The sequence below is a fragment of the Mesocricetus auratus genome, unplaced genomic scaffold (assembly GCF_017639785.1).
Source record: "Mesocricetus auratus isolate SY011 unplaced genomic scaffold, BCM_Maur_2.0 Super-Scaffold_100676, whole genome shotgun sequence".
NCBI lineage: Eukaryota > Metazoa > Chordata > Mammalia > Rodentia > Cricetidae > Mesocricetus > Mesocricetus auratus.
Window position 1 is genome coordinate 141,911,543 of NW_024429266.1, and position 24,074 is coordinate 141,935,616.

A 24,074-nucleotide genomic window follows, 5' to 3' on the forward strand; every position below is an offset into this window, starting at 1 on the left:
TCACGACTTTGTCAAGCAATATTGCATTTTTGTATGGATCACTGGTCCTTCAATTAACTTTAAGTACCTGAGAGGCTACAGTTCAGGGTCCTAATTCCCTTTTTTTGTTGATCTGAAGCGAAGGTCTGTTTGCTTCCTCAGCATCTTGAGACAAAAGATGGTGCCTCTCATGGACTCCTTTCAGGAACTATCCTTTAAAATACATGACCCAGCAATGGCAATTCCATCCTTTGATCTTTCTCTGCTGATAGTTCCAAATCATCAAAAATCCTCAAAGCTTCTTTTTGACTAGGGGTCAGGCCCATAGGCACAATGCAGAGTGTGATCATAAACCACAAAATTGAAAGGCTTCTCATCCCCAGTCCCAATTCTCCACCTTCCTAAGCATATTCATAACACTTCAGAATGGTTTGCACTGTTCCCCAGTCAATTATACATGGTGCCACTTCTAATGTCTTAAATAAGAGAACTGACAGTCAAAATAGAGAATTCCAATTAGCACTGAATTTTTATTTTATCAATATTTTAAAAGGTTTTAGTCTCAGATGTGGAGTGTGATTCTAAAGTGTGACTTCGTCACAAACTCTGCTTTGCACAACCACATGGCTCCTGTCCTTCTCATTTCAACAAACATTTATTGTGTGATTATTGAAGATCTTAGGGAAAGCCACACACAAAACTGGAATGTTGTCCTCTATGACTTACAGGGACAAGAACTATTAAAAGGCAATTGTGGTATATATTTTGCAAATACTGTCACCCTATTTGACTCATTTGGAAACAGCTCTGTAGGGAGGTATGCTGGCACAGTCATTTAGTTCCAACATTTGGAATTCTGGAGTAAGGACAGGGTGAGTTTGAAGAAATTTTGGAACACGCATTAAGACTGTATTTTAAAAGGAATAAAAGAGTAACAATACTGTATTAGTAGTGTGTCTTTGTTACTGTGACCAAGTACCTAGAAAAGACAACTTAAAGAAGGGAGGCATTATTTTTGCTCCTAATTTGAGGGTGCAGCACTCCATAATATTGAGGATATCATGAGAGCAGGAACTCGAGGCAGCTGGTCCCATTATATCCAGGGTCATAAAGAAGACAGCAATGAAAGCTGGTATCCAGCCTGCTTTTTGTTTTAGTTCAGTACAAAAATCCCACTGGATGGTGCCACCCACATTTACAGTGGCTCTTCCCACATCAAATAACTCAATCGGAATAATCCCTCAAAGACACAAGCAGAGGCCTCCCTGTTCCTCCAGCTACCCTAGACTCTTCAACTTGACAATGAACACTTACAACCACAATCACTACCTAGAAAGTTGTACCAGAAAATGAATCATAGTATAGAGGAGAGTTTGACCCTTGACCACTTATTACTATATTCATTTATTTTATCTGTTTAGCCGCACTGATTATCAGACCAACCATTGATAGCTAGAGAAAGTACTTGTAAATGGAAAGCTCATTAAGAGCCCAAAACACCATTGAATTTGTAAACTTGGGAGACATGATACAAAAAAAATGAGGCCATTAAACTATGTATGTTCATTTATTTGTGACTTTTCATCCAGCTTGTTAATTAGCAAATGACACAAATGCAAAATATTGGTGGATGGAAACAAAAAACACTGTCCCTTGAAATGGATGACAATTAGGAAACGAAGCCAAAAGACTGACAGCTCCTCCAAGAACAAATGCTTCTGTCATTCCCTCTTATCTTCATCATTTTCCTCTGTCCTTGATTTTTGCTTCATTATTTCTCACACTGAATCTCTAAAAATCACAATGATCAAAAAGGTTGCAGGCTGGGAATTTCTTATATAGTCAAAGACTTTGTATGTCTCTTTATCCTTCAAGCTCTAAAATTCCAGGGAAGGGCCTAAATTGGCTCATTTTGACAAAAGTCATTATTTCAAATCACATCAACTATGAGCACAAATGTCGTAAGTCCTAAGGTGGTCTGTAGGCATATCATAATTCCTAAGGCAAAGCTATGTAGCACAGCAGAGAGAGGGTTGCTCCTAATAAGACTTGAGAATTTGATGAAGATATTCATAGCGGGCCACTATTGAGTCAGAAAGACAGTTGTGACAACTGGCTAATGATCATAATATAAATTTAATAAGCAAAGTCATCATCAATAGCACCTAATTGCAATTTCAATGCAGGAGAAAAGTAAGCAGATATAAAGTGTCTGTCCTTATATCTGATTTTATTTCCTTTTTCTGCAACTGTGATTGACTCTGCTGAAACCAGGAGGAACTTTTATATCAAGGTGAATTTTTCTTTTCTATTAAGGAAGCAATAGATTAGAAACAATATACAGAGGCAGGTGAATTTAGCCTGTTTTATGTTTTCATACAGACTATGACTACTTTCTTACAGAGTTAGACAGACTAGGTAACTTGTTATAAACAGAAATGGGCTGGTTCTGGACTAAAGGTAAGAGCTGGGTTCTTTTGAAGGCTGGCATTATTTTGCTGCATCCATCCAATGGCAAAAGAGATCAAGAGAGAACAAGAACAATCTAGATTTATCCCTTATAAGGAAACCACTTCTCCCACCTGAAGCCCACATTATGTAAGTGCCATTAGAATGTTAATGAGGATAGTCTCTTGTCAAAATCACCTATAATTATATCTCATCTCCCAATACTGTAACACAGATGACTAAGTGGCCAACAGCTGTGTTTTTGTGAGTATATTCTCCCCTAGAATTCAAACTCAGAACTAAAACTTCTCCTATGCAAAATCACCTTTAGTGTAGCCCCAAATCTCAGTTTTATCATACTCCAGCACAGTATCAGACATCTGTGGCCCAATGACACAGTCAATAATAGTCAGACTACAAGAAGTGAAATTCTGAATCTGGGTATAAATCTGTAAAACTGAAACTAGGTATTCACCCACAAAGGATAGAAAGAGCATATATATATAGGATAGACAGGGAAGTTCTTCTCTACTCAATGAAAGTAAAACCAAGCTCATTACAGCACTTGTAGTAATTATAACTAAATTTACTTTATTTTGTCATTATATTCATCAATAGTGTAAAAGTCTGGTCCTTCATCCAGAAGGGAATCAAAACATTTTTACACCAAATTTATCTAGGGTAAGATAGTATGATTAGGCACAATATTGGTGGGGCATAATGTAACTTGCTACAAAGAGTTCATCTCTTTTATGTGATTCTAAGACCTTAGTTACATTTAAACAGCTATTCTCATGTATTCCACATTGAACTAATCCCTCAAAGTACTAAATGGAAAACATGATAGCCTCATACAAGAAAGCAATCTTAGTTTTCATTCTTGAAAATGTAAATAAACAAAGCAATCCATTTACAGTTCTTGGTTCCTAAAAGGAGTACCAAACAGAGCTCATGTTGATTGTAAAGACAGGTGTGGGGAAAGAAAGAACTTTAAAACAATTGGATTTTAACATACTACCTCTTGGAAAAGACAATTAAGAGAGTAATTGACCTGTGTATTTTAAAACTTTGCAGTGTATAATAGTCATGAACAGCTTTCTACATAAATGTAATGTGTGCAACTAGTTAGATTACTGTTTTCAAAATCAGAATCATTTATGAACAGAATTAATTATGAGCAGTTGTACAGGAAACCCACAAAATCAGTTAGAGAAAATATTTTGACTCATGACATTTTGCAATTTTGAAAATTCATTTTAGAAAAGATAGGGACATAAAAAGGCCTCATACATTTACATGTAGCAAATGGTTAAGAAATGAAAATAAAAAGAATGGCATTTTGTATTGGAAATGGACCATAGTTTGTATGCATGGGCATCAATAGATGCATTGGATTTCACTATTCTATTACTGATTATTCTGTCATAATAGATACTTGAGTTCTTAGCACAATTTGAGGTTAGCAGCAAAGTAACCCATCACTTCTTTTATATCAGACTTCATCTACATCATCTTTTAAAAGGCTTCACCTGGTTAGCAGAAACACATTCCAAATGATTTATCTTTGCAATTACAGTGAACCAGGGTGGTTTGAACCAGAATGGCCCCATAAGCTTATGAATCTGAATGCTTGGTTCCCAGTTGTGGAACTATTTGTTAAGGAATAGGAGGCATGACTGTGTGAAGAAGGTGTATGACTATGGGCAAGTTTTGAGACTTCCAAATGTTCATGTCATTACCAGTACTTTTTATCTGCCCTGTGTTTTTGGGTCGATACATATGCTATCAGTTATTGTGCAAGTGCCATGTCTGATTGCCTGATCTCATAATGGTCATGGACTCATCCTCTGAAACTGTTATGCCGAATAAACTCTTTTGTCTGTAAGTCATCTTAATCATGGTATCCCTTTAAGCAATAGAAAAATAATTATGACAGATGTTAATAATCCTTCAGTTACAGATTTTTCACCATTTGTCATTTAATAAGCAACGAAAGTAGAAGCAATATCTCTACACCTAAAACACGTTTTATTGCTTAGAAGCAAATTATGAATATTATCCTTTCAGAAGCAGCTGATCATACAGGACAGATTTATGATAGGTCAAGTTAGAATGCAGGGTAAGACAAGAAAATTTCAGCAGGCCAATAACTGTGAAGAGATGGAAGGACAGCATGAAATTGGATGCTCTTTTAGACTGTAAGATGTGGCTCAGTGAAGCTAAGAGCCCATACAGTGAATGGTAGCAAGGAACAAAGATCTGAGGTATGTATTTCCCATTGTGGTGTTTTGACTCAAATGGGATCAATTTTCTAGATGTGCTTAGAGTTTCCCATGGATGAAATTACATGTAATTTCATTATATTCTCAAATTCCTCCAATACATCAGCATTGTTAAATCTAACATGCAGTGTTAAAGCAATCATGATGGCAGAGTGACCTGTGTATCTTTCTATGACTTTCAATACTTAAAGTTGTCATACACTGGACTTACCCTAAAATCTTTTAAAATGAAAAGAAATAAAACACACTTTGGAAATTGAGGTAGCTCTATGACACAACCGTGTCCATCAATTTCTTTTTCTTGATGTATTGAGTTCCAATGAGCTAAAGAATATATATATTTCATCCATACTATCACATGGTGCTCTAAAAGACAAAAAAATAGATTTGAGGAAAATATATCATGAGTAATGAGATGCAGTTTGACAGATTTCTAAGGTAAATATTAAGTGTATCTGTATTATATAATTTGCTTTGCTCTTAAAGCATGTGTTTGGGTTAAGTAATATTACCAAAAAAAAGTTACGTATTTCTAACATGGAACCATTCAAAGAGTTGTGAATAGTTTTGTCTTTTTTCACTTGAGCTGCTTATCAACTGCTGTTCCGACTGTCAGAGTACTATGTTGAGAAATTTCAAAGCATCTTCCACAGTAGATGTTTAGCCACAATAATGGGAGTCAGCATAGTTTATACAACAGTGAATGGCAAGAGAACAACAAACAAGGAGAAGCAGAATATCCACGCCCAAGGTTGGCTTCTGGACTAAGGAGCTCTGGGGACAGACATGCTATATGGTCAGGCTTACACACTAGCAATCACTGAGAACACAATGCATACACACACACACACACACACACACACACAATAAACATACAGACACACACGCACACACCCAGGTGCATGAAGATTTTTTTAAATGAAGATTGAGAAATTATTAAGAACCTAATGATACCAAGCTCAGTATCAAAAGAGATCTGCAGAATACACTTCCCATCTAGGCCAAAGAAATATTCATGATGGTTCTTAAATGTATCACCTGCTTAGCTATTTCAGGAATGTGGAATGGGCAGTATTATTATTGCAGACAGTGATTACTGACCATACATTGCAATCAAGCTAGCACCTGAATGAATGATGTAATAACTACTGATACCTAAAAATGAAAAAAAAACTAATTGCTTTTATCAGCCTTTGTAAAATGTGGTAAAGACATCACATCAAGTAAATATCAAAATAGAGAATTCTATGTAGAATGGTAATGCAGTGTGATTTGACTAAAATTCGTTACAGACAATAATATTGGAATCATACAAGAAAAACTTCTCAGAAGCACATGTTGTTAGCATTAATAAAGAAGAAAAACATTGTATCAAAATTAAATATGTCAGAAAAACAAAAACACATTGGCTAAAATCTTGAGAGTGAACATAGAAAGAAGCCTATGTTCATTGATTGTCATGGAAAATATGAATTGTGTTAAATTTTCTCAGTTTGTGTAAAAGCATTTCAAAGCAGTTTAAAAGTAAGTAAAACCTAAATGTCAATTGCAAAAAAATCCCTTAAAATTAATATTAAGGAAAAATGAGAAAAGAAGGATGAGTCATGCCCAATACAAAATTAAGTATAATAAGATGCCAACAGTAATTTTGTGTAAAATTAGGTAAAATCCCAGTCTGATGTCAAATAAAAAATGCATATTTGCAATGTTGTCATAGTATGTATTTGAGTTTGGATGATGGCAAAGTGTTACATAAATCAGTCCCCAGGAACGCTTACTCCTTTTACCACTCACCCAGTGAAGTCTCATAGAGTGTGACCAGGTGATTTCCACTGCCTCTGGCATCTACTTCAGCATTTCTTGCTTTTATATTTGATATAACTGCTGTGATAAGCAAACATGGCTTAGTTTTGAAACATCTCTGCCTCACAGCTAGCTTTCAAGCAATGGATGAGAATATTCAAAGGCTGGCTCTTGTAAACTAATCTAAGAAACTTAGATCCAGAAAGCCTCTGGATTTGAGTTTCTTCATAAACACTTTGAATTTACAGTTTACATGAGAGAAAACTAAATCAGATATAGACTTTTACATTCATTAGTATAAAAGATTATAGATGTTGAAATTCAGATTGCTAAATCAATAAGTTCATTTACATGAATATACTGAAAATTACTTCATAGTCTGCTATTCTTCAAAAACGAATACTAGAGGGGCTGCGAAGATGGATTAGTCGTTAAGGCTGCATCCCACTAATGCTGGCTGAGTAATAAGTTTTGTTTTCAGCATCTCACAACCACATGCAACAGAAGCTTCAGGGAATTGATCCAACATCATCTTTTGGCCTCGGGTGGATTAACCATTTTTATTAAATTAACTGTTGGGAGAAATTAATTCTTGGTGTCTTTTTACTACCTATAGGTGTGAAAAAAGGATAGTCTATTGAGTTTTTTAAAAATAAGTGACAAATTCTCTTTAAAAATGATTTAAATGGAATCAAATTGTAATGTAATAAAATTCATTACACAAAACATTAAAGTATGTTAGTGGATGTGAGAAGAAAACATTTCAAAAATGCATAGTAAGTAGTAATTAGGTCTAGGCAGATAGCTTAGTTATTAAAGAAATAACTGAGAAATCATAAAGAACTGAGTTTGATTCTCTAGTAGCCATGCTGCCAGTATAGCAAACACCTACAATCCTACGGCTAATGAGGCACATATAGGAGGATCCCGGAGCCATCTACCAGCTAGACTCACTGAATCTATTTGCTCCATTCTGGGAACAGACTGTTATAAAGGAAAAGGGAAAGAAATTGCCTGTTAATGAAGCTATGAGGATTGTTATCACAAGAGAAGTGTGATTAATCTGCAGAACTTGGGAAGTGGAAGCAGGATGATGCGGGGTTCAAAGTTAGCCTTAGCTACACAAAAACTTTAAAGATCAGTCTACATGAGACTTTCTCAGGAAAAATAAATCAAATCTCTAAATCAAACAACAACAACAAGATAATAAAAAAAGGAATGACACAGATGACTTCAGGTGCTAGATAAGGCTCTTCCCATGGTGACTTGATACAAATGCCCATTGATTTCCAATGGGAACGCCAACCAGACTGAAGTAGTGATTATACTAAAATCCAACTTGGATTATGCAAGTGAGTGACAGGTTACTTAGAGGGATAAAGACAACCCCAAGGCAATTTTCGCATTGTGGAAAAGCATACCCCAGCCAGAGTGAGGAGTGATGGAGCTATACCTTGGAGCTACTTGTATAATATTCAGTCCACGAAATGTCCCAAAAGCGGCTTGGCTACTCAGTCTCTACCATCTACAGTTGTTTAAGGTTTCTGTAACCTCGAGGAGCAACCTTGTGAATCTGGTGAGTTTCAGCTTTCTCAGAGCAAGGAACCGTTTACTACCCAAGGCTCATGGTCTCTATCCTGCTCCTTCCTAGAGAAACTATTTCAAATAATAGTTAATTGATATGCCATTTTTTACATTTTCATCATGTTTAATTTGGGTTGTCCCATTTATTCCAAGGACATCCTCTTTCTGTGTGTGCATGGTATATATCTACACTGCCATGGTTTTACAGCGTAGATGGTACATGTAAAATACTCCCAGAAAAAAGTAAACACTGGTGGGCAAGTTGACACAACAGTAAAATTTGGAATTATATCAAGAGATATGATGCAGTTTGGTTCACAACTGGAGATAGGACATGTAATGTAAATCTAGACCTATAAAGACTGCAGATATATGCATGTCTATCACCATGCACAAAACTTAAGTCCAAATGAATCAAAGACCTCAACATAAATCCAGCCACACTGAACCTCTTAGAAGACAAAGTGGGAAGTACCTTTGCACTGATTGGTACAGGAGACTGCTTCCTGAACATAATACCCGTAGCAAAGACACTGAGATCAACAATTAATAAATGGGACCTCATGAAACTGAGAAGCTTCTGTAAGACAAAGGACACAGTCAACAAGACAAAAAGGCAGCCCACAGAATGGGAAAAGATATCACTAACCCCACATCCAACAGAGTGCTGATCTCCGAAATTTACAAAGAACTCAAGAAGCAAGTCTCCAAAACAGCAAAGGATCCAACTAAAAAGTAGGGTACAGAACTAAGTAGAGAATTCTCAATAAAGGAGTCTAAAATGGATGAGGACACTTGAGAAAGTGCTTAACATCTTTAGCCATTAGGAAAATGCAAATCAAATACAATCTCACTCCTGTCAAAATGGCTAAAATCAAAAAGAACAAAACAGTTTATGCTGGAGAGGATGTAGAGAGGGAAACATTCCTCTACTACTGGTGGGAGTGCAAATTCCACACTTTGGAAATCAGAGAATTTGGAATGGAGAATCCTCAGGAAAATGGGAATCAGTCTACCACAAGATCCAGCAATTCCAGTCAGTGAGGAGGTCTGTACCCCATTTTTAAATTAGATTACTTGGTGTTTTGATATCTAGTTTCTTGAGTTTTTATATATTTTGGACATTAGCTTTCTGTCAGACATGGGATTTTAAAGATCTTTTCCCATTCTGTAGGACACTGTTTTGTCTTATTGACAGTGCCCTTTGCCTTACAGAAGCTTTTCAGTTTCACGATGTCTCATTTATTGTTGATCTTAGTGTCTGTGTTTCTAGCGTTATGTTCAAGAAGGGGTTTCCTGTGCCAATGCATTAATAGATACTTTCCTCTTTCTCTTCTTTCAAGTTCAGTGAAACTGGATGGATGTTGAAGTCTTTGATCCACTTGGACTTGAGATGTGTGCAGTTTGATAGATATAGACCTATTTGCATTATTTAACATGGGGACATCAATTATGCCAGCACCATTAATTGAAGATACTTTTTTTTGCATTGTGTATTTTTCAAGCTCTACTGTAGAGATGTAGTAATAAAAACAGCACACTTTTGTCATAAAAACCGACAGGTGAATCAATGGAATAGAATCAAAGACACTGACATAAATCCACATACCTAAGAACACCCGATTTTTGACAAGGAAAGGTTTCATTTTGTTTACACTTTCAGGTCACAATCAGTCACTGAAGGAAGTCAAAGCAAGTACTAAAGCAGAAACCATGGATGAGTGCTGCTTACTGGCTGTCAGTTTGGGTCATTACAAAACTTATGCTTAGTTAATGATCCTATAAAACCCAGTTCTACCTGCATAGGAACTTTACCACCTACAGAGGGCTGAGCCCTTTCACATCAATCATAAATCAAGATGATCTCTCACGGATAGACACAAATCAATCTATCTGGGCAATTTCTCAACTGAGGCTCCGTCTCCGGAGAAAGATGACTCTAGGTTATGTCAATTTGGCAAACACTAACCAAGATTGAAAGTAAATTTGTGGCTCAATTTTATTATCATTATTGCCTTTACTTCATAGATTTATAATGGTAAACACACGAATGCGCACATGCGCACACACACACACGCATGCACACACACATATATATGATATATATATATATATTTATATGATATATTAAAACTATGTAGTAAATAACAGAAGCCAAGCATTATACCACCTGAATATAAGCCTCCAGGCATAGTACTCCAGAATCTCAGGGTGATCTTGACTCATAGGCCAACCACAGAAAGGAGTCATAGGGAGAGGGAAAAGGACATGGGAAGGGGGGGGGGAGGAAAGAAAGGACAGGATGAGAAGAAGGTTTGGTAGAGAATTTTCCATAGTCTCCTCTGTAGATAAATACATCAAGGGGAGATGTGGCAACTTTGAAAGACTATGAAACATAATCTAGTAGGAGATGGCTTATGCAGTAGAGGTGACAGATATTTAATATATATATATATTATACATGATAAAAATCAGAGATTTTTTTTTGGTTTTTTGAGACAGGGTCTCTCTGTATTCCTTTGGAGGCTGTCCTGGAACTTGCTCTGTAGACCAGGCTGGCCTCGAACTCCCAGAGATCACCTGCCTCTGCCTCTCAAGTGCTGGGATTAAAGGCGTGTACCACCAACACCCGGCAAAATCAGAGATTTTTATAATACGTTTCTACAAGTATATCTATACTTTTACCATATGCATTCTCTACTGGACTGTCTAGGCCCTATCTGTCATTTCTGCCAGTTCCATTCTTTTTGCCAAATAGCTTTCATTAGAATCTGATTGTATGTATATGTGTGTGTGAGAGAGAATGTGTGTGAGAGAGAGAATAGAGAGATTGAGAGAGATGTAATATAAATGGAATGGAAGTGACATTTATCTGTCTGGGTCTGGCTAATCTTGATCTCAACATGATCTGTTACCACCAACTTTCTCACAAATGATGACTCTTTCCTTTTTTTTATGGCTAACAATATCCTCTGTGCATATGCAGTAGACTTTGTTTTCCATCTGTTGATGGACACTCAGGGTGATACCATAACTCAGCTATTGTGACTAGTGATACAATACAGATGGATGAGAATTTGTGTCTATATGATGCTGTTAATTTACTTGGGTCTGTTCCCAGGAGATGTAAGCTGGATCATCTGAAGTTTTTATTTTTAGTTTCTTGAGAAAACTCCAAGGTAATTTCCATGCTGGCTGAACCAATTTCTATTCCTAACAGTAGTACAAAAAAAAGAAACTTTGCTTTTCACATATTTTCACAAACATTTGTTGCCATTAGTTTTCTGTGTGACAACAGTTCTCACCAGGGTTAATATGCAAACCCAGTATTTTTTAAAGTGATTTATAGGTAGTTTACAGAAACTTTATGTATCATTTACTTAGCAAATTACAATCCAATTATCAAATCAAACCATCTTCCTATTTTGTAAATCATTTAATATAATATGCATCTTTAATAATTTGCATATTGTCAAGGGCTAGAATGTTAAAGGTGGGCTTTTAAAACAAAGACCATGTTTCTTACCATGGATAAATTACTATCTGTCCCTTTAAAGAGAAATTGGTCAAAAACACTTCTGTAAGGCAAAGGACATGGTAAATAAGACAAAATGGAAGCCTACAGAATCAGAAAAGATCATCACCTACCCTGCAAAAGAACTCAAGAAACTAGACATGGAAATACTGAATAACCCAATTAAAAATGGGGTACAGGTCTAAACAGAGAATTCTCAACAGAAGAATTTCAAATGGATGAGAGACACTTATAGGACTGTACAATGTCCTTAGCCATCAGGAAAGTGCAAATCAAACAACTTATACCTGTCATAAAAACTAAGATCAAAAATACAGATGACAGCCTATGTTGGAAGGATGTGGAATAAGGGAAATACTCTTCCACTGCTGGTAGGAGTGCAAACTTGTATAGCCATTTAAAAATGAATATGGTGGTTTCTAAGACTATGGAGAATCAATAGACCTCAAGTTTATCACTCTTCAGCATATACACAAAGGATGCTCACTCATAACTTAAAGACACCTGCACAACTTCCAATTTTAAGGTTAAATCTGGCAGTAGACACTACCTCCTAGGGTTTCCATCACCATTTCACATCTATCCATTGGACATAGTTCTGATCCAAACATTAATTTAGAACATACTCTAAAAACAAACAAACAAAACCCAGATAAACATTTTTAATATATTACTATTTCTTGAAACATTGTCTAGTTGGTGTATTCAACAGAGAATAATTATATGTGGTGGTAGTGATTACTTACTATAATCAAGGCTATGGGTTCATTTCTGACACTTGCAAAATAACAGAAATAATGATGCCAATAATAGCTACAGTGTTGAGATTGGAAATTGTCTTCCTGATAGGTTAGAATTTCCTTTAAAGGGTACTAACTAGCCAGAATACAGAGTATAGTATTGAATTAAATAAGTTAATGTCAATCATCCCTCATGAACAATTATCTTCAAGGGAAGATGATGAGAAATATACTGAATTAACATTATAAAAATATAAATAATACATTCAGCTATTTGTTTTAACAAAAACAAAAATACTAAACAAGAGAAAATTATATTGATAAATTATCATGTGTCTAAATTACCTAGACCTATAGCACATCAATTCAGATAAAAACATTTCTAAGGGAAAATGTAACGTAAGATTCTTCTGGCCTGGCTAGGTCCTACTGCTCTTCTCTGCCCTAAAGAAACAAGAAGTTGCTATATTTGTTATAAGTTGTTGTCCAGTGACTGGAATTTTTATTGGCATGCTCATTCTTAATTATTCACTCATTACTAATAATCCATGTATTTCCACATGACCTTACCAGGCAAAAAGTTCCAGGCCTGTCACTCCTTCAGAGTCTACATCACATCTGCCCACATCTCTGCAGAGAAGAGAGGAGAGCAAAATCCTGCTTGTCCCTACTTATATACTGATTCTGTCCTGCCATGCTACTTCCTGCATGCATCACACGGTGACTTCTCTTTACTACATTTCCTTGAATCCTCCTCAACTTCTAGTCCCACCTATCTTGTTTCCCTATTGGCCAACAGTTGTTTATTAATCAACCAATAAGAGAAACATATACATAGAAGGACATCCCCCATCAGGAAAACATGTGTCAATGTAATAAGTGAGGCAGAAGAAAAAAAATATGTTGCTACTGTGCATGTAATCGTTTAGGTTGCAAAGGTTATCAAAAGGGTGATGTTTTAGTTTTGCTTCTATTTCTGTGGGAATAGATTCTGATAAAAATAACTTTGAGGAAAGAGGTTATAGTCTACTTACAGTTTCATGTTATAAACCATCTTTGTAGGGAAGTCAAGGAAGTAATATGAAGAAAATAGTCATATTACATTCACAGCCAAGAATAGTAAGAATAAATGTATGTGAGCTTAGAGTTCAACAGCATTTTTTACTCTTACATATGCCAAGGTCCAAACCCAGGAACTGTGTAGCCCACTATTGGATTGCATTTCCCACACTGACCAAGGCAAACAGGACAATCACCTATAGATAAGCCCACAAGCCAACCTAATTTAGACAATTTTTTATTGAGACACCTTTCCAAGGTGATTCTAATTTGTATCAAGTTGCCAATTAAACTAGAGATCACAACTGACAAACAAGATTTGCTAAGATAATATAGCAGAGTATGTTAATCAAAGGCAATATTAATTAATTATTAATTAGCAGGAGCTCTCTGAATTATGTTGCCTCTAATCACTCTGTATATATGGAGCTCTACACTACCTGTAGCCTGTGATTTTACATCCTGGGATTTATCTGAAGAAAATAAAACAGAGTGGGTCAACTTTTATCCCATAAGAAATTCATCATAGCATAACTTATAATAGGCAAATAATGGGTAGAAACCTAATTGAAAATGACTGGACTAATAAATATCATTAAGATGAAATATATCCTGCTCCCAGATGTATGGGTCTTCACATGCAAGGATACTGTTGGTCATGTAAATGAAAATGGCTTATAAAATGGTGAATATAACATGCTTTTTTAATTATTAGTTTGTATATACACAAAATATTAAATGTTCACGTCACAAATCTAGTTAACTGTAGTAGAGTTGAGGCAATTTCAGTGCGCATGCACACACACACACACACAAACACTCACCCACTCCTAATCACATCTTCACTTTCTTTTCTTGTCTTTACTGAATGTGTGAATTATTTCTCATCAGAGAAAAATGAATGGTTTTATCTGTCTTTACCTTTCTCTCTTCCTTATTACTTTACTCCTCTAGCTTCCCTTTGTGTGTTCTGTCTTCAATTTCTTCCCTCTGAATGGGGTATCAGTATTCCAAAATTGATCTATTCAACGGGATAGTGACTCCACCACCACTTCCATTGTGGGAACCATGGGAAAGCTGTATGTATCTCTTAAGTGCAAATCTTTGAAAATTGACCAAAGTACAAAAATGGAGAAATTTTCTTGGGATAGTTACCATCGCCTTCAGAAACACGATGCTCTATGATAGAATTTTTTCTGCTGCTCAGGGAATTGTATTGTTATATTCAAGAAAAATTTAATGAGCTTAAATAATTACAGAACATATCAATAGCATTGATTGTATTAGCCAATGTTATAGTGGTGTACTCATATTTTACTATTCTGGCTTCACAGCATATCTACTTATGACAATCCCCAGCGAGAGTGTCCTTTGTAAATTTAGTATCTGATTAAATCTTATTCTCTGACTTCAAGAAAAAAACAATTCCTTCTAATTCACTGTTAAGGAAAGCACATTGTTCCTTTCATTTTATTCCCTATTTAAGTATATAAATATTATAGATAAAATGAATAACTTTTTACTCAACAACTTTTCCACTTTAAAATACCTTCACTGCATCAGTGTTCAACAATAAGCATCCAATTTACTGTATGATACCCTATGAAGATGAACTTCATGAGTTAAACCCATAAAAAATACTGGCATCTTTTCTATTGCCAGGTAGGATTTCTGTGGAATATATAAGAATGGCAATAAAAGACCAAAAGCACCTAATGAAAGAATTCAGGTTCATATCTGTGTAGGTGAAAAAACATGAAGCACTTTGGACAGAGAATATAATAGTTTAGTTAATATTTTGTAATCAGTTGTCAGATGAACACTTAGCAATTAACATATTGTGAATTATTGCTTTCAGATAAGGTAGTAAGTGAGTCTATGATTTAAGGGAATCAGCTCTTCTTTTGTGGTTATTTAACAAAAGGCCTCTTCAGACACACAGTTATTCATAGGGTAAGTAACAAATCTAATAGTAGCTCTACCCTGGGAGGAAAACACATATTCTTTATGTGTTTGTGTTTGTGTGTTTGTGCTTGTGTGTGTGTGCAATATGTATGTGTGTGTTTGTGTACACATTCATCAATGATTATTCATGTGGAGATCATAGATTAATATTAGATTCCTTTCTCAATTGCTCTCCACCTTATTTTCTGAGAATGGTTTATCACTGCATGGATAGGCTTGCAGGCCAACAATTTACAGAAATATTCTCAAATCTTCCTACCCTGCTCTTGGTATACAGAGAGACCTATGCCTCAGGTCAATGCAACATTTTACATGGTGGCTAGACACTCCTAAGTCTGGTCCTCATATTGCCTGAAGGCACTTTACCAAGTGAACCATCTCTCTAGACACACATATTCCTCAAAGTAAGAGTCCATCAATCTATGTCACAATGGGAAATTGATAATACCTAGCAATGTGATTAGTAGTATTTTTCTCTAGCAATGAGGACAAATAATAAATTAAAAAGTGCCTTTGACAAGCAGGAAGTTTGTGGCTTTCATAATTTTTACTGTAACACTTCATGGCGGTTGGTGTTATACCTTTATCTGACATTTTCTAAAAATATGTGTGACATTTCATGCTATCTCCTGTCACAAAAACTCACTAACAGTGTATGATGTTTGAAATGGGTCTTCTGACTTCAAAGTCACTATTGTTTCCTCTATGCCTCTGTCTACTGAGAGTCCCCGCTGAGCATTCATATTGTTTTTAATAATTTAGAGGCACTGAAGTTTGTTGATATTATTGCAAACACTTACATGATCGCTCCTCACATATCCACCCATTTCTCATACAAAAGGAAAGGGGAACAGTGCACTTACTTTCATGAAGATCATACTGAAACAGTACCCATCTAGTTGTTGCAAACATTAAGGACCTGTAGTCCGAATAATGATCATTCTCAAAACTTGTATGGTCTATGAGCATCAGTGGTGTTTACCTTCTTGATCAACACCTGATACATTTAGTATTTGTATATTTTATTTGAAAATATTGTTCCTTGGCATTCTTCTATAAAAGAATTTTGCTGTGAGAATTCCCTGGTGGGTTCTCCAGTTGTATTTTTCACAGAGAATAAAAAGAAATTCATTAACAATGAATACATTGATATTTACTATGTAACTTTCGAATAATTACTTAAATACACCAGGATACAGGAGACCTAGAAGCATACACTCCAAGATTAGAAGAATCCATTTGAATTATCCATACTACACATGATAAATGAACAGCTAGTAAACAACACCATTAAAATTACCCAGGGAATGTGTGGTCAAGCAGGCCTTCTAGAGCTTCTGGGTGATGAAAGCAGAAATTAGCATACCCCAGGTAGACTGAGGCAGGAACTCCTGAAGATCAAACCCAGATTCCTAGCGCCAGGCTTTTGATGTTTTAAACTCTGTACTCCATGTCCCTTCTCCACTATTCCTTCCTCGACTAGACTCTTGTCCCTAAATCTTTAACCCCTGTCACTATAACCTTGAATAGCTAGACCTGGAAGGAAAAATTTCTCCAAGAATTCCCCTTGTCCCCCTGATTATGATCCTTCTATGGACTCCACTCTTACCTTTCCCTTTGATCTCTGCATAAAATACCAGAACCACCAATAAAGAACTCATCAGCTCCTAAAGGCAGGCAATTTCACTTATTAATCCAGCTGCTGGCTCTGTCTGTCCAGCACTCCTTGGCTACTCATAACCTCTCATCACTATGAATCCACACCTTCTCAAGTTACATCTTTACAAAATAACTGACCACTTCCAGGATCCTAAATTCATAACAGGGCTTCCAAGCTAACTCTACTTTTTTTCCTAGTGTGTTATCATCTCCCTACTCTTTTCTCAGTCCCTAGTAATAGCTTATTATTTTACTGCAGCTTATCCAAATATTTTCATCCTTCCCATCCCGATTCTAATCACCTGTGTCAAGTAAGCTTAGCTTGTTGAGACACAATACAAATCCCTCCCTTACCCTATAAATGGGACCCTATCTATGGACACCCACCACATATCACAGGCTTTTCTCTGTGCCACCCTCTTCTACTAGAATTCCCTATTCAGCCTCCTTGAAGAATGTTTCATCATGTAACCAAAACCAACTACATTTAGCCTTCTAAGGAAGTAGCAAGAAGAGAATACTTGCCCCTTCTTTTTAATCTGCCCCCAAAGCCTAGAATGAAAGGTTGGTAAATTGCCTAAAATCCTGAGGAGGACCAGAACGTTGACTTGATGGATGACACTTGTGGAAGCCCCAGCTAAGTAGATCCACCTTCTAACCCCCTAATGTCTACCACTTCCGTACTTCAGGGTAACTGACCTGTAGATGGACTGGACCATCTCCAAAGTTCCCCATTTTTCATCTTCAAACCCCATGACTCTCAAGTCAATACACACTGTCTCCACTTCTACAGAGATTGTATCCCACAGCTAGTCTTATAAAAAGGACAATTCTGGTTCTGGAGATGCCAGTCTGCTTTCTTTTATTTCCATCTTACTTGCATCAGTCTAGACGTAACACTCCCAAGCTCCTTCCTTGTCCACTTCTTCCAGGAACTCTAATTTAGCCTGTCGAGTAGCTGAATTCCAACTTACCACCAGAAGCATGCGTGAATACCCCCGAGCTTTGTCTCTGTCAGCCCTACAGACCAACTCACCTTCCCTTGACAAATGTGGTCCTTTCATATCTCCTAATAGAGCTTTCTAGGAGGGTATAATTGAAGCTTTCATGTTGAAGTCCTGCTTATTTCCCATGAGACAATACTGCTATGTGTAAACTTTACATTACCCCTCAGGCTCTAAACATACATGCGAAGGATATTCAAACACACACTGGAGGTCACGCAATGTGGCTATTGTTGCCCTTATTAATCACAATGATAATAAGATACAAATCCAGGTCAAAGTAACTAAGAAAATAACTAAATACATGTCCTCCATCCATGCTTATTTCATTAGCCTATTTTATAGGTCATGGCTTGGACTTTGTAGGATTTCTATCTATGATTGAGATGAAAAGCACTCCATAAACTTGAGCACTCCAGAGAGTTGTGTGTGTGTGTGTGTGTGTGTGTGTGTGTGTGTGTGTACACTAAAGTTTAAATCTTTAAATCTTTGAAGGCACTGTTTGTTAGTAGTTTTTAAAACTTGGACTTCATTATTTTTGCTTTTTAATCTTAGACATTCATGAGAGTTCACTACTTTGTCACTCTTTCCCTTGCATAAAGTAATTCCAATAAGCCCTTACCTACATAATTTCACTACACTTTGGTGATAACTTAAGGGTACATCAAGGTTCCAAACAAACCTTATTCACCTTGTGTGCCTGATTCTGCAAAACTTTACACGTTTATTCTTTGCCCTAATTTCAATATCAATATGATTCTATGAGACTGAGAAAGTGGTGGTGATATATTTCATTTTCATTTGGTAATCTATTCTGAGATGTTGTTTAACAGAATGCTAAATGTTGCACAGCTAACACTGTCTAACCTGGGGTTTAGACCAACTTCCTTTGTATCTATAATGAACTCCGTTGAGCATTTCACACCAGGCACCTCTTGTGGTTTCAGGTAAAATATGTGGATTGTGAAAGTAATATGGTAGTGTACACATAAAATTAGAAATCACCTGAAAATGCTTAATATTTGTTGGTATAAAATAAAACTAATTTTCTCTATTACTCACTTTTCCTAAAAATAATTATGTTGCGCCAACTCGAGATTTACATTTACCCTTTTGTACGTCCTAATTTTTATGTTTCAAAATGAGCATTTATTCCATGTACTCTGTAAGTAAATACTTCTGACTTCTTCCAATTGATTTTTCTAGGTAAACGTAACAAAAAATCCTAAAATTTTAAAATAAGTTTTGAATGATTTCATATACAGTTTTCACACAATTTCTCTTCCTCCATCTTTAAGTATTTTATCTTATGTATTTATTTAGTGTGTGTGTTTGAATGTGTATCATCAGCAAGTGCGTGTGTGTAAGCTGAATATGTATGTGTATATTTGTGTTCCTGTGCTGTGTGTTCCTGTGTGTGTGTGTGTGTGTGTGTGTGTATTTGATCACAAGCATATCAGTGGAAGTCATACTATAACTTTCAGCATTTGAATCACTTTGTTGATTCCAGGACCACACAAAGGTTTTCATCATGGCTCTAGGCAACTTTAATTCTTCCTACCTCCAAGGAAATTCTTTTGTTTTCAAAGAACTGTCAAATTCAAGATAGGCTATCAGTAGACACACCTAGTAGATAACATAAAGATTTGCTCAGTATATTTAAGTAGATCATTCCATAAGAAACTTCCCATGAGAGTAAGCTCCATGTTATTCTGCCTCCAGAGCAGTTGTAGTAAGTAAAAGGATTCTGAATATTAACGTCACCAGGCTACGGACATTAGATAGAAAGCCCACTCCTCTTCCTTTCAGTTCTTACCAGGAGTGAGAATCAAATCTGCCACTAGGCGCTTCAACAGATCAATCTAAATACAGACCACCACCTTGCACATAGACAAAGTAGGGCATTCCCTCATTGGAAAAATGCTTGTCAACTTCAAGAACATCTTTTTCACCTTCAGCCTCTTTTATTATTAGTTATTGGCAAATAGATACAATGTAGCCATTTAGGATTTGTATCATCCTTTAAAATACATAATTTAGAAAAGAAGCATGGAGCATTCTCTGAAAGCTCCAGAATCTAGTTATTATTAACCAAATCCATGAATTTTTAGAATACAGGAAACATACCCTTTCTACCATTTATGTCTACCAGAAACATCACATTTGAATGTGACTTTTATTCATAATGCCATCAACAAACATTATCAAGTGTAAATAAAATGAGCTGTTGTGGTAATAATGAAATATCGATCAACGATGAAGAATCCGCCCCCCCCCCGGCACACATTAACGACCTAAGAAACTATGGAATAAAGTGACAGTTTAAAATTGTATTAACTTTGACCCATCTAAAATATTAGTTTACTGTAGAAATAGTCAGTCAGAATTCCTGAAAATAGAGCTAATAAAGACACAGTGGAAAATGCTAAGAACTCCAGTGAGCATGGTCACATTATCAAAAACTCTAGTGAGTAAATCTACCAGTGAAGAACCACCAAATGAACAATTAGATAGAGTATTTTAAAACTAGAGTGGTTACAGTCTACAAGATATTTCAATAAAATATAAAATGTTGTTGTGTAGCAGAACTTCTCCTGAAGAACCAATCTAGGTAACACATAAATGAATCAAAGTATACTAGCAGGTAGTATCTTATCCTGGGACAATCTCTTGCTGTCCTTGGGGACATCATTATAGCTCTTGGTCCTAAGATGTTCCTGTTAACATCTGCCTTCTTAAAGCTCTGCCGCAAAATGCCAGACATCCTGAATCCTTTCATCATCAAGATTCATGTGGCTGATGGAAGCAGAGGCAAACACACAGTTAAACACTGAACTGAACCCAAGGAATGCAGTGGCAGAGAGAGAGGAGTGATGAGCAAATTGGCAAAGAATGGGCTGGCAAAACCAGCAGAGACAGCTGATCTGAACAGGGGAGAGCTCTTGGACCCCAGACTGACAGCGGGGAGGCTAACATGGGACTGATCTGGAACCCCCCAAGTGTGAGTGTCAGTGAGAAGGTCTGGGCAACCTATGGGGCCTTGAGCAGTGGATCAGTGTCTATCCCTGGAATACAAACAGTCATTGTGTGCCCATAGCACAAAGAAGGATGCTCTCTCGGCCTGGACTCTTAGGGGAATGCCTGGACCCTACCCGGAGTGAAATGACAGAATCTAGATATCCCCTATGTGGAAGGAATTGGCAACAGGGTGGGAGGCTGGGGGGGGAAGGGGAGTGCGGGAGGAGGGGAGGGAGAGGGAACTGGGATTGACATGTAAAACAAGATATTTAAAATTAAAATAAAAAATGATATAAAAAGATTCATGTATTTCAAATCTGTAAGCTTCAAGAATTCCTGTTGAGTTAGAAGCCACCATAAAAATCTTACTAAATTCTGAGTGCAAATTATTAGTCAATGTTTAACACCTAGGTTCCAAAATGACTAAAATGTTGGCTGGGCTGTTTAGTTAGAACAGATTTGGTTGTTTTGTTTATACTAAGGTTGATGGAAAACGAAGAAATATAAATGTGGCCTATGTATATCGTGGCCAAGAGGAGCAGGAATGTGTGGAGATGGCCAATGTACCTTGGTACACTGCATGCTGAACATGTTATATAACACACCCGCGAGCGCGCATGCGCACAAACACACACACACACACACACACAGAGAGAGAGAGAGAGAGAGAGAGAGAGAGAGAGAGAGAGAGAGAGAGAGAGAGAGAGAGAGAGAGAGAGAGTTAAAGAATTAAAGATTTAACAAATGCTTGGGTATTGTAAGTCAGGTTCATTTCTTTTAGATAAAAATACATGTTTGTGACTTTTCCATGTCTTGGCCAAAAGGACTTTAAAATCCTCAGTCTTTGATTCCAGTTATTTTTCCCTTTAATTTGTTCTATCTTAGATGTGCAGTGATGATCTCCTATAGTAGTTCTTATCTTTATCTTGGAGAAACCTAAAACCTGTCAGTCTGAGTCACTAGAAATGAAGACTATACAACATGGAAAATGTACATGAGGCAGGGTTCACAATAACCATCACAAGCGAAAGGAAAGATCAGAAAAAAGAGATGCTTTATTAAGGGATTGTGAGAGATATCTAATACTGATATTAGAGACAAATGAGTCATAACATAAAAATGTAAGAATTGTATGCAGCCATGAGAAAGCTGAGAAGTCCAGAGAAAACGTTCTACCAAAAATTTTCAAATATGGTATAGAACATTGTGGATGCCTTTAATTTTATCACACTAAAAAGACTCTTCACTGTAAGTATCATAAATAATAATTATAAAGTAATAAATTTGTGTTTTGTTCCCAGACATACATTCACCAAACTATACACTTTCTCCTGTGAATAAATAAAGTATCAATATCCCTAAGGAACTTACCAGAAAAAGCAGTACAGGAGGAGACAAGTGAATAAATTTTGAAGACATATCAATCATAAAAATGCAAGAAATTAGGATCAACAGAGTTATATTCTTATCTTCACTGATGCTAGATTAGTTTTCTTCACTGTCCTTATGAATAACCTAAAATCCATATTTTTGTAGCTAAAGAATTGGAAATATTCTTTGGGCAAAATAAAGGAATAGGTGATGAAATTAGAGATGATTAATATTCCATTATGTGCATTGGGCACATTTTCATTATCAGTTATCTATTGATAGAAATCTACATTCCTTTCATTTCCTAGCTATTGTGAATAAGCAGCAATGAAGATGGATAAGCAAATGTTTCCTTGGTAAGAGATAGAGTTCTTTGGATGTTTGTCTTGGAAAACATCTGGGGAGTATGAGAATAGGGACATTGGATAGGAATGAACACATTTTTATATATACGTATCATATTTATAAAAGAATAAATTTAAACATGAAAAATAATAAAGGATTAATGTTGGAGAGTTAGGACACAGACCTCTGACTATTTGTTTTCATCTTGTAATCAAAAGGCTCAAATTTATATGATTTTGCTGTAGTTTCTGTGTAAACATTTATTCAAATAAAAGAATTTATTTTGCCAGGCATTATTGGCACACACCTTTAATCCCAGCAATCAGGAGGCAAGGGCAGGCGGATCTCTGTGAGTTCAGGGCCAGCCTGGTCTACAGAGTGAGTTCCAGGACAGCCTCCAAAACAATACAGAAAAACCCTGCCTCGAAAAAAAAAAAGAATTTATTTTACTAAAAAAACAAAGAGATAAATACTTTAACAACATGCTCAATGGATCTTTGTCATTTTCTTTCCTTTTTTTTTTCTTTTTTTTGGTTTTACGAGACAGGGTTTCTCTGTATTGTTTTGGAGGCTGTCGGTCCAGCCTGGCCTCGAACTCACAGAGATCCGCCTGTCTCTGCCTCCAGAGCGCTGGGATTAAAGACGTCAGCCACCACCGCCAGGCGATCTTTGTCATTTTCTTATTGTTCTGACATTTGGTACTTCTAGTTGGCCTAATGCAGTTCCATGTTCAATACTTGGAATTATTACTATGTTATTATTTGACATGTAGCAAAGGCCCTTCCTCATAATATCCATGGTTATCCGTGAAGAAAATTAATTTCTGCATTATCATTGCCATTATTTTATTTTGATGTTACAAACCTAGTAGTTTCAAAAATGTAACTTTTTACTTAAAAAATTATTTTCATACCAACTTCAGTTTCCTCTCTTCCCCCTTCAACACTTCCACCTCCTATCCTTTCCACACTGGCAACCACCCCTCAAGAGGTGCTAAGGCATTCCTTGGGGAGTCAATGAAGTCTGGCATATCATGTTGAGGCAGAAAGCTTGATTTGGGGATGGGAAAGAGAAATCTTGAAAGAAGGAACTGTTATGATGTTAGGGAGAAACTTGGTGATAGAGAAATCCTCAGGAATCCACAGGGATGTCCCCTGCTTAGATACTTAGCAACAGTAGAGAGCTTGTCAAAATAGGCCTTCAGCTTTAATCAGATTAGTGACTACCTTAATTGTCATTATAGCACCAATACATCCTGTAACTGATGGATGCAGTGACCCGC

At 36.4% G+C, this 24,074-nt stretch overlaps 1 protein-coding gene across 3 annotated transcripts in view; it reads left to right on the forward strand.

The window, feature by feature from the left end:
• The window catches only part of Lrrtm4 (leucine rich repeat transmembrane neuronal 4), an 809,681-nt gene that overhangs the window by 608,000 nt on the left and 177,607 nt on the right, over positions 1 to 24,074 (forward strand). The window lies entirely within an intron of this gene.